Source organism: Tachyglossus aculeatus, chromosome 14, assembly GCF_015852505.1.
Source record: "Tachyglossus aculeatus isolate mTacAcu1 chromosome 14, mTacAcu1.pri, whole genome shotgun sequence".
In the NCBI taxonomy this organism is placed as follows: domain Eukaryota; kingdom Metazoa; phylum Chordata; class Mammalia; order Monotremata; family Tachyglossidae; genus Tachyglossus; species Tachyglossus aculeatus.
Window position 1 is genome coordinate 12,885,001 of NC_052079.1, and position 12,175 is coordinate 12,897,175.

Sequence of the window (12,175 nt, forward strand, 5' to 3'; positions counted from 1 at the left end):
TTTTTCCATATGACTTTATTAAAGCTCTTAGGTTTGCTTCTGTGTACTGCAATAAACAAGAACTTATATGCAAGAAAATCTAGGCAAAATACATTGCACAGGTGCTCCGCATCTTAGGGATTTGAAAGGTGTGTTATGTATAAATTAGCTGTCACTTTTTTTCAGTCGTGTAATGGAATGATGAGTTGTAATTTGCATAATCCTTTAAGAAGTCAAATTATACTGTCATGTAGCAGACTTAACATGCTAGCTAGGATTTCATAGCTTTGCAGCTAATTAGTATGTACCTTACAGGACAGTTAAATTGAAGTTGAGTCCTCTTCTTTTGCAGTCATTTGCCTTTGTCCATTGCCTAACAGTACCAGTCATGTGAGCAACAGGATGCTGCTAGCATTCTTTGAGAAGGTTTCATAGCTATTGGGAGAAAAGCCATTTTAATGAAACTTGGCTCCACCTTTATTGCCTTTGCAGTGGGCAAAGTTTATTTTTGAGCGGAGACGAACTTGTATTCTTCCAAGGTGAGACTGGAATTTACATTTTCCAGAGCCTACCGGATAGTGATAAAGGAGATTTAAACTAGTACAATATATAGGCAGTGCTGAACTACCAGAGTGCAGTGGCAAGCCTAACAGTATGTTCCTTTTTGGCTGCATTCTCATGGTGTTTTTGATATCTTTGGGTTTAAATGTTCATATCTTGTGTCATAGTTCCTCTTGAACAAGACTGATTTCTGTTGAAAATCCTTTGTCCCTGGTTAAATGGCCAATCTTCACTTCTTCGTCCTTTGTCTTGTTACGTGAGGGAGCTGTTTTATCTCCATGAAGCCATCGTAGTGCTGGTGTTTACTATCTGCAGTGGATAGAAAGTTCCCCCATACCGGCTTTTCATTTTAGCCCTCTGCCTTCAAAGTGCTATGCTCCACCTGACGTTACCATGATTGTGTTGTAAGCCGTTTGCCCATCTTTTTGTCTCTGTGACCCGTCAGTTAAATAGCCCTTTGTGCATTTTGGTGGGTACTTCGTGCCTGCTGCGTTATGCGGGGAACAGTTAAAGTAGCATAAGTAGTGTGGGTCCCCACTGGAATCTGAGATGATCCCAGAATGCTCTCTGCATCCTTCGTTTTGAGCATCACCACCCTGACGACCACTGCAGTTGCTGAGGATATTTGCTAATTGATAGCATCGAGCGGTCAGTAGGCTCGCCATCAGGTATGCGGGCCCATTCATAAGCTGTTCTCAGCTCTCGGATCTCTGAGCTTGGGGGTGTCAGGTTTGGGCAGGTGGGGGGCAGTGGCCTAGACAGGGCAGTCATACTGTGGCCAGTAGTGGGACGGCATCTGAGCAAACTCTAAAGATCCTCCCAGGGGCAAAGGGGTTAGCCTCCTAGGAGTAGAATTTTTGTATTCAAGGTAGGTTCAGGAGGTACACAGCTGTGACAGCCAGAGAGAGTCATTGTGGGGGATATTCATAACAAGGAAATATTGGCAAATAAATGATGAAGAAGGGGAGGCAATCCCCAAGATGTTAAATCAGGACACTGTCACTGGAATGATTAATAGTGTTGTGTATTTTAGTGAGACTGCTTATCTGAATTGTCTTGAAACTATACTGTACATTTAATGTCACCTATAAAAAGCAGGTGGGATGTGAATAGTTGAAGAAAATGGCTTTGAGACCCCCTCCTTCCCCATTTTTTCTTCCATTAGGAGCATTTACTCCAGCTCATTCAGTCTATAGCATGTTACATGTGCATTGGCATTAACGATTAATAGCATATTTTGAAACTAGTATTGCTGTTCTTGCCACTATTATTTTAACTATTAAGCAGACCATGGGTCATCTCAGGACCATGGAGGGATGCCAAGGACATCGAAGGGGCATTCTTGTCCAGAGTATTACAGACATGTTGGTATGTTGCAAAGAAGCCATCAGCGCAGGATGCTTCAAGCTGAAAAGAAAAAGGCAGTGGAAGGGGATGGGTCCTTTGCAGAACTCCCAAGGATGGGCTTTGTGCCCTCCTGAGTTAGTATCGGGAGAATATGGATACAGATCTGGGAGCTGTGGATTTCCAAGCCTCAGCCTGGCTGAGAGACTGCAGTGGAAGGAGTGGGGAAGATTCTTCCAAGATGTTGGTCCCAGAGATCTGGTCTGGGGTGTCTGGCTTTCGTGAGGTAGTGGTCAGGGCAGAGTCATGCTCTAAGAAGCCGCCTCCATCTTTTTTCATAGCAAAGGGGGTTGGCCTCCTTCTGGAACAGTTGACTTTTATTGAGCACCTTTCCTGTGCTCTCCTTTCTTCTCTGTATTAGAGGTTCCAGAACAACCCTACAGGAAAAAACCTCCACCGACATAACTTCCCTCATCAACAATGCTTTGCAAATTGAACAGTTTCAATCCGACTCCACCCAGCAATAGATATGAAAAAATTCTGGGTCATAGGATAAAGGTGCCATAAACTGGAATGTATTTGTGATTGGCATCCAGCACGCACTCCTGCAACGCTGAGTTGTCTGCCCATTAACTTAGCTAATGAGAGCAATAATGGCATAATAGTAAGCCTCTCTGATCTCCACCCCAAAAGATTCAATCAATCTAATAAATCCCCACTACTTTCTGACGGCCCGACCAGTGGGACCAGTGGAGTCAGTGACAGCTGTTGGAAATGCCCCTTCACTTCATATTGAGGTTGGCAGAGAGGGCAGGAAAGGAGCCCTTGGAGGGTACTCTCTTCCCTTCTCTCTGGCAAGGGCCGTGGATTCCGGCCGCGGATTCCTTACTCCTGTGGACACACAGGATAGCCTGTCCCTCCCACCTTCTCTCCCACTTGGAGGGAATACTCCCTGTCATTCCCACAGCAACTGTCAGGGCAGGAAGGCCGTTCCTGGGAGGGATGGTCTATTTTATATTCAGGTCATTTTGCATATTGTGCATATATTTCAATGTTGCCAATTCTTCAAATTGCTGTCTTGATTTTATTTCAATGACATTAAAATTTTACAGGTGACACGAATACCAAATCTCAGTTTTAGATAATTAAGCTGTCCACATTTTTATGGTTTAGGAATGAATGTTAAAGCTAAATGCTAATTAAAACCAAACTTTTGTTTGGTACTAGTGTATATGAGCACGGGCTATCTTACAAAGGGTAGTAATAGGCTGCTTCCAAAATTTAAAAAGTCTACATGAACATAAAAAGCAATCGTTGACTGCTCTATTACTAGCATTTTGCTAAGCATCGAGCTTTGTATTGGACACCCAGATCCAACCTCATTGATGTGTCTTGATTTATGTGGAGTGAGAAGGGCTGCAGATTATCAGATCTTCACTGGGCACTAATAAAAAGTGACATTCCTTACAGACTTTTGTGTTTGATAGGTTACCCTGGTTTGTACTTCAAGTGTGAGCCCCATCAGAGACAGGGACCATGTTTAAATTTGCATTCTCTCCTAGGACTTAGTATAGTGCTCTGCACACAGTAAGCACACAAGGAACACTATTACTACTGCTCCCTATTTAACCATTATTTAATGGGCCTTTGCAAAGTGAGAGGGTTTTGAGGAGTGAATATTTCTTTAGAAACTGAGTCTCTTGTGATGGTTTTCCTCCAAATAAGGCTCTGCAACTTAACTTTGCAGCGTATGAGCTATAGAGATAGAACATGAGATGAAATGTCATGTCCCACTTAAACTGCAAGCCCCATGTAGGGCAGGGGCAGTGTCCACCCTGATTAACCCCAGTACTTAGAACAGGGCTTGATGCATAGTAAACACTAAACAAATGCTGTAATAATAATGATGATAATAATGAGCTTAGTTGGGCTCAGAAACCAATTAATTTTATTTATTGAGTTCTTACTCTGTGCAGGGCACTGTACTGAGCTCTTGGGGGAGAGTATAATAGCAAGTAACCTTGATTAGCAGCAGACCCCCGCTTCATGTAGGGTCTCCACACCCTCCTTGGAGGCCAGATTGGGTGCGGTAAGAGAGGAGGCATGGGATCACTAGCACTTGGGGGCAACAGCTGTCAATCACAAGCCCACCCGGCTCAGTCTGGAGGCTTCTTCTGTCATTCTGGACTGGGTTAGAAGAACCCGTTTCAAGCACTCTTTCATCATCATCATCATCATCAATCATATTTACTGAGCGCTTACTGTGTGCAGAGCACTGTACTAAGCGCTTGGGAAGTACAAGTTGGCAACACATAGAGACAGTCCCTACCCAACAGTGGGCTCACAGTCTAAAAGGGAGAGACAGAGAACAAAACCAAACATATTGAAAGCAAGGGAGCTGATACTTGAGCTGCAGGGAGAAAGAGGAATCCGTCTGTCTTTTCGATTTCAGACCTGTGCAATTTGCCTTATGTGGGCATGATCATTGCATGCCCACCAGTTGATTCCATTGTTTGTATGCTCAGAGGAGTTTGACTAGGGAAAAGCAGTTTCTGACATCAAGCACCTTAAAACGAGGAGAAATGAGGGAGGCAGGAAACCATCTTTATTAGGTTATGAAACACACCTGACCCATGCATGTATGGTTTTTTTGAAAAGGAAAAAGTGGTTTCCAAAATGATTTTTTCAAGGCCCCAGTGGCATCATGGAACATTCCAAGATGGGACATGGGATTAGTATGATTGATTTCAGGCTCCCAGGGTAAAAGCTGTTCTAATTAAGTTCAGGGAAGCACAAAATAAGAGGATAGAGGATATGTCCAAATAGTTTCTTTGGGTATGTGGGTGGTGAGGGAATATGTCCAGTCTCTTGGGAAACACTGGCCATGGATCACACCAGAAAGAGAAGTGATGCCAAAGGGTGCCTGGCCCTTTAGAGCATTGCATTGTCAGTGGCACGACAAGGGGAGGAAGCAACAAATCAAAGAAGTCTGGCCCACCTACCCGTGGGAAAAAGTTGAGCCAAGTGGTAGCAGGCCTCCCTGATCTTGCTTTGGGTGAAGATGCATCTCATGCATTTGGAAAGAAAATTCATCTTCACCCGAGGCTACTGCAGGTGATGGCAACTTGCCACCTCAAGGCTAAAACCACTTATGCCCGGGATATACCCTGACCCTGAAAATACTGTCAGTCTCTACTACAGCAGCTTAAGCAATTGGGAAACAGTCCTAGAGATGGTCGCAGCAGAGATACAAGGATATTTAAGACCATTGCTTCGCAAAAAGTGCATATATAGTCTCAGTGTTGCAAAATGTATTTTAACAGAAACATTTACATTTCATATTATCACAGAACACAATGTAAATATTTGTTAAAATGTTGTTTTGACATTAAACATTAGTGAATTCTGTATATTCAGCTTTAGTTTCATGAATTATTGTCATGGCATGAAAATTGCTATTCCTGACCAAACCAATGGACTATTTAGTTCATTTCTTGGGCTCAAGGTTGGCTGGTCAGTCAATCATAGTTATTGAGCACTTACTGTGTGCAGAGCACTGTACTAAGCACTTAGTAGACTACAATATAACAGACACATTCACTGCTCCCAACGAACTTCCAGTCTAGATCGGGAGACAAACGTTAATATAAATAAAGAATTTATTAATTCAATCATATTTATTGAGCACTTGCTGTGTGTAGAGGACTGTACTAAAGGCTTGGAAAGTACAATGCAGCAATAACGAGAGACAACCCCTGCCCACAATGGGCTTACGGTCTAGAGGTGAGGGGAGACAGGCATCAAAACAAGTAAACAGACATCAATGTAAATAAATAGAATTACAGATAAATATATGCATAAGTGCTGTGGGTTGGGAAAGGGGATGGAAGAGCAAAGGGAGTGAGTCAAGGTGACACAGAAGGGAAGGGAAGCTGAGGAAAAGGGGGCTTAGTCTTGGAAGGCCTCTTGGAGGAGGTGTGCCTTCAGTAAGGCATTGAAGTGGGGAAGAGTGATTGGCAGATTTGAGGAGGGAGGGCGTTAGGGGCCAGAGGTAGGACGTGGGCCAGGGGTCGGCAGCGAGACAGGCAAGATCGAGGCACAGTGAGAAGGTTAGCACCAGAAGGGCGGAGTACAGATATGTATATAACTGCTGTGGGGACGGGGCAGGGGATGAACAAAGGGAGAGGGTAGCTGATGCGATCCCTTCCCTGCTGCCACCACCATAGTCACTTTGCCACCATGATCACTGTTATTGCCGTAGGGTGCTCTGTGGAAGCTTCTGCTCCATCTTTCCCATACTCAACCCATTGGCACCTGGAGAAGCCTTACCCGGAAATCCAGGGAGCAGCCTCTGGCTACAGTGATAGAAGTGGCCACAGCTCCAGTGATGACCATAGCAGTTGGGGAGCAGTAGAATCAGCTGCCTTTTTTCTATTCTTTTCTCCCGCTGCCACTGCTGACTGCCCATGCTGGAGTTCCCAATTTTCCCACTGCTCTGGCCACTCCAACTTGTTCCCGACTAGAGTGCACCTGCCATCTTTTGTTTGGTGGGGCAGGTAGTCACAAATCATTATGGTCCTGTCTGATGGAAGGCTCCCAGGGGCCTTTCTCTAGCAACACATAGGAACAGAGATAAGAAGGAGATCCTAAGAGACATTCAGAGACCAGGTACTTTGGCCCCGGGGAAGTGCAGAAAGTGCTACATTTTTTTGTGGTGGAGACCAGAATATGTTCTGAATACCAAGGAGAAGCTAAGACAATCCCAGTGAATTCATTTGACACTTGCTTTTCTTAATTGACTGATGGCCAGTCCAGAAACTTCCATTTTCCAAATTGGAGTAATTTGTACCCGTTGTTTTTGGAGCAGTAGGTAATAAAAGATCTAGAGAAGTGATAGGGAATGCCCAGCAACTTTATAAAGGGCTCTGATAGGAAACTCTACAGTCAGTGGTGACTCAGATTTCCAGCAAGAAATCCAGCGATGTCAAAATATCCTCAAATGGCAGATGATATTTCAGTCTGGTTGTTTTTTGTGTGCACTGAACACTACACAGGTTGTTGTCCCCATGGTAGGGAGTTTCTCAGGTCAGATAATGTGTTGGGCCAACAAGTATACTCTCTGAGGCTGTGGCCAGGGTACACTTAGCATACGCAAGGATGCTTCCTCTGTCTGGCAGCCGCTAAAGCCACCCTTTATTTTCCTCCTTATGGAGCCATTTTCTCATGCCCCGCTTCTGTTGAAATTAGAAGGCATGATGATATGACTAGAAACAGTCATTTTCCACATAAATTGGGGTCTACTTACTGATGTGTGTAGAGAAGCAGCGTGGGTCAGAGGAAGAGCCCGAGCTTTGGAGTCAGAGGTCATGGGTTCAAATCCTGGCTCTGCCAATTGTCAGCTGTGTGACTTTGGGCAAGTCACTTAACTTCTCTATGCCTCAGTTACCTCATCTGTAAAATGGGGATTAAGACTGTGAGCCTCCCCCACCCCCTCCGTGGGACAACCTGATCACTTTGTAACCTCCCCAGTGCTTAGAACAGTGCTTTGCACATAGTAAGTGCTTAATAAATACCATTATTATTATTATTTATGTATTTTCTTTTTTTAATGCTATTTGTTGGGTGCTCACTATGTGCCAGGCACTATACTAAGCCCTAGGGTAGATACAAACTAATCAGGTTGGACGTAGTTCATGTTCCGTGCGGGGTTCACAGTCTTAATCCCCATTTACAGATGAGGTAACTGAAACACCGAGAAGGTGGGAATTGCCCAAGGTCACACAGTAGACAAGTGGTGGAACCGGGATTAGAACCCAGGTCCTCTGACTCCCGGACCTGTGCTCTTTCCATTAGGCCACACTGCTTCTTACTGGCAAGTGACCCTGTTTACACACAACTGGCCTCCTTCAAAGGATCAATCAATGGTATTTATAAGCATGTAGTATGTACCAAACACTGTAGTAACCACTAGGATAGATTCACTATCATCCACTCAAATACAATCCCTGACCCACATAGAGCTCACATCTAAGTTGGAGAGCGAATAGGTATTAAATCACCATTTCACAGAGGAAGAAACTGAGGCAGAGAGAAACAAAGTGAGTTGCTTGCACAGCAAGGAAGTGGAAGAACCAGTATTAGAACCCAGTTATTTCCTACCCTCTGAAATTACCCCACCTTTCCTGTTTATCCCACAAGCCATTTCAGATTCAAGAGAAATGAACACCGCAGAGTACAAATGGGAAGACACAGGAAGCATAATTGAGCACGAAAGCAGATTAATTGGTTTCTCTGGCACATATTCCTTCATTACATGATTGAAATGAACACCCAGAATTTTTAAGGAACAAGTCGTTAGCTGAACACCTGCAGTACTGTATGTGTGAGGACTCTGAAAACTTGAACATGAAGTAAAGGTCAAGGTAAGAGTAATAGAGTTACAGCGAACCTTTTGAAGTCACGCTGTTAAACTATAGAGTTCAAAATTGCGAACAATTGATTTCAGAGAGGAGCAGGCATTAATGCATTTGTTCCTAAAGCTAAATTATATCAAGGAAAAATATACACAATTGCTCCATCGAGACAAACCGCTGAATGGTGGCCCATCTTTCTGGCAATTTAATCTGTGAATTGAGGATATAATGTGTGCTTTTAGTGAAAGTTTGGACTATTGGCTTATTACTTCAATTGGGATAAACAGCCTCATTCTACATGTACCTTCTTTGAGTGACCTGTGGTTTAGTGCTGGAGTAGGTGTGAAGGCTTAAACTAAGCCATCAGCAAAATTTCCTTCTCATCTGACTGTACCCATCTGCCTCAGATTCTCCTTGTGTAAAATGGCAACTGTAACACCTGATCCCTATCCATTTCCAGTAAGCTAGTGAGGACAATTGAGTTGCAAAGCAGTTTGAGCTCCTTGAAAGAAAGGCACTATAGAAATTCATGGAATGACGATTATCATTAATTGGTATTTGAGTTCCAACCACTAATTTTGAGTTTGATGGACAAATGAGAGAGGGAATTCTATTTTAAACCCTGGAAGCGCCGAGTTCCATTTTCACTTTAAAATGGACTGACTATTCAGGGCCTTTCCTGAGAGGAATTATATCATCATGCTGAGGAAGAAGGAAAATTCAGATAGACTTCCTTGAAATTAGGGCCCAGCTGAAAACAGCATGAGCTATGGCAAATTCATTGAAATAGTGTGTGGAAACGTTATTTGTGTGCAATAAATTCTACCCTGGGTTGCTGGGAAAGATGAGGGCACAGGTCTTACCCTTTAGGAGGAGAAAAATCAATTATTTTTTTATAAAGCAAGAACCAAATCAACCAAGCCTGGCCAGGATTGGAGGGGGGAATTTGTTTTTACTTGGGGATGGTGATTTGATATTTGGTGTTTGAGGGAATTTCACAGCACACAAGGTTTTTGGTCAGGGACACTGGGGCTCCAATCATTGCAGTTGTATGTTCAGAGATTGTAGGGGGTTCGGGTGATACCAGATGGCATTTCTGAGGCTTCTGTGCCTTGAGTCCCATTGATTGTCCTGTTGGGTGTTTCTGAATCCTAGGGGACTTGTTTCTTCAACATAAAGCATAGAACACGCTTTCTGTCATATTCTGGAGAAGCAGTGTGGCTTAGTGGAAAGATAAGGGGCCTGGGAGTTGGAGGTTCTGAGTTCTAATCCAGGCTCTGTGGCTTACCTGCTGTGTGACCTTGGGCAAGTCACCTAGCTTCTCTGGGCCTCAGTTTCCTCATCTGTAAAATGAGGATTCAATACTTGTTCTCCCTCATACTTAGTGTGAGCCCTTTGTGGGACAGGGCCTATGTCCCACTTGTCTATCTTATATCTACCCCAGCACTTAATATAGTGCTCGACACATAGTATAAGCTTAATAATAATCATTATATTATTATTATTTTTATTATTTTCTGCCTCCAGCGGGTGATTGATTGTGGCCCATCAGAATTTCATTCCATATCAAGACTGGTGGATGGGCCCTTGGCTCTATCACATGGGAGAAGTTCCAAAATTCCCTGAAACAATGTATTTTGGATGTGCAGGAATAAAAGTAGTAGCCATAGCACTCACTTAAAATTGAATCCTCCTTCTCCCCTTAGACTAATATATGTACTTGTACTTGTACTTCCCAAGTGCTTAGTACAGTGCTCTGCACACAGTAAGTGCTCAATAAATACGATTGATGATGATTGATGATGATGATATAAAAAAAAGCCAGGCTCTCAATGCTTAGTATCATGCACTACACACAATAACTGCTTAATAAATACTATTACTACTACTAAATAATTGATGGTATTCACAGGATGTGGAATAAGAAGCAGTTTTGAGTTCCAGACCATGTCTCATTTATTTCTTAATATCACATCTTCCCAGAGAATTCAGAGCTCCACACCAACTGGCACTCAATAAATGAATAATTGATAGATTGATTGACTTTCCCTGAAATTCTTAAAGGTAATGCCTGCTGCTTTGTTGCCACCTTTTGAAATGCTGCACCAGGGGATTATTTTGTTGCCTGCCATCATTTTGTAAATCACCACCTGTGGCCTAGGAGCCAGTAGAGTTACAGTGCAGAAGCTGTGCTGATTCTCTGACATTCTTCCTTCCTGCCAAATCCAACAGCAAAGTAGGGTCCTTGTTGGAGTAAAACATTTGAGTAAATGGATTGTCAGGCAACAAACCTTTCACAAACCTTTCTGCTTGTTCTAGATACCACCACCTCCATCTCAGATAAGTGTGCATTTCACAGTAATTTCACTGCGTCTTTGCTTACTTGGTAGTTCAGCTGACATACCTACCTACACACAACACTCTCCCCCCCCCCACTCGTTCTCTCTCTCTCTCTCTCTCTCTCTCTCTCTCTCTCTCTCTCTCTCTCTCTCTCGGGAGGGTAGCATTACTGGGTAAAGTCACATTGCTTTACCCACCAATTCTGATGAGCTTGTGGGCATGAGCTTTTTCTTCCGATCCTGCCTGGAATCCTATATCCAAACAGGTTCATGTTGTCAGATGAATTTTCTTTAATTGTTTAACAATGGTTTAGTAGTTTTCCTTCATGATGAAATTCACCTTCGCGTGTCTGTGTTGAGGAAGCATGAATGACTTGAGAATCAGGTATGCCTTCCCTAGTAGAACTGGTCTTGTAGCCATATAATACAAGGTCGGACACCCCATAGCTCTGTACACCTTCAATTTAGAAGCATGATGCCTCGGTGTTGTGAGACTGTCAGTCTCCCAGAATATGTTTATTATCATTCTAGACTGTGAGCCCACTGTTGGGTAGGGACCATCTCTATGTGTTGCCAACTTGTACTTCCCAAGCACTTAGTACAGTGCTCTGCACACAGTAAGCACTCAATAAATATGAGTGATTGAGGGCCAGACAGGTACCCTCAACTCTGACGTTCCTGGGCTTACATCAAGTTGGAGCCTAAGGATCTTAGGGAAACCTCTCCCAGTAGTCAAATTTGCTCCAATAGAAGTGTTGCTTGAAGGCTTACAAGAGACAGGCTGCTGGCAAGGACCACAGGAAAATAAGAGGCGCCTGTTCTGATTCATAACTCCCTAGGGAGAATTTGCCATGTGTCCCAATCCGTGCATTACTGTCAGTGCTAACTGTGGCATTGAAATCACCAAGAAAGGCAGAACATTGGAGGAAGAGCCATTTAACAAAAAGAGTTCCGGAGCTGTCATGAAATTGACAATTTGTGTTCACCAGTCGGAAAGATTGTTTTTAGCCTTGTAGAAAGCTTCTTTCCCAAGGCCAGAAACAATTCATGCAGCTATTGATAAAGAATGCCGATTTTTTTTTTCCACTCTACCTGTGAACGGCTCAGGAGAATGGGAGGACTGGTAGAAATGAAAGTGGGGAGCTGGTAAAGGATGTTTTTAAGCAAAGTTTTCTCAAAGTAGATAAGTTCAACAAACATTCTCATGGAACTTTATTAGCTCATAAAGAGTCTGTAGGATAGCACTTACTTCCTCTGGCATGGGGTGGTAATAAATATAGCTGTTTCCTGTCATGCTAAGCAACTTATATAGCACATTCCAACCCCTTAGATGTTCAATATATATTAATCAATGAGGGTGCATCATCTCTTAGAGGCCAAGGCCAAGTTTAATTATTGACTGCTGCTGGTGAGAGATTCAGTGAAGCGTGGTTCCCCATTAGCAGAAACAGTACTGCAGGGCTGCAGTTTAGTCTCTGAGTAGGGCTTCTTGGGCCTGGGGCAACCCTGGGAGAAGCCTTGGGCCCCAGTTTGTGGCAG

The 12,175-nt window shown here is 43.4% G+C and overlaps 1 protein-coding gene across 3 annotated transcripts in view; it reads left to right on the top strand.

Annotated features, from left to right (window-relative positions):
- Positions 1–12,175, top strand: part of NPAS3 (neuronal PAS domain protein 3) — a 686,751-nt gene that overhangs the window by 117,493 nt on the left and 557,083 nt on the right. The window lies entirely within an intron of this gene.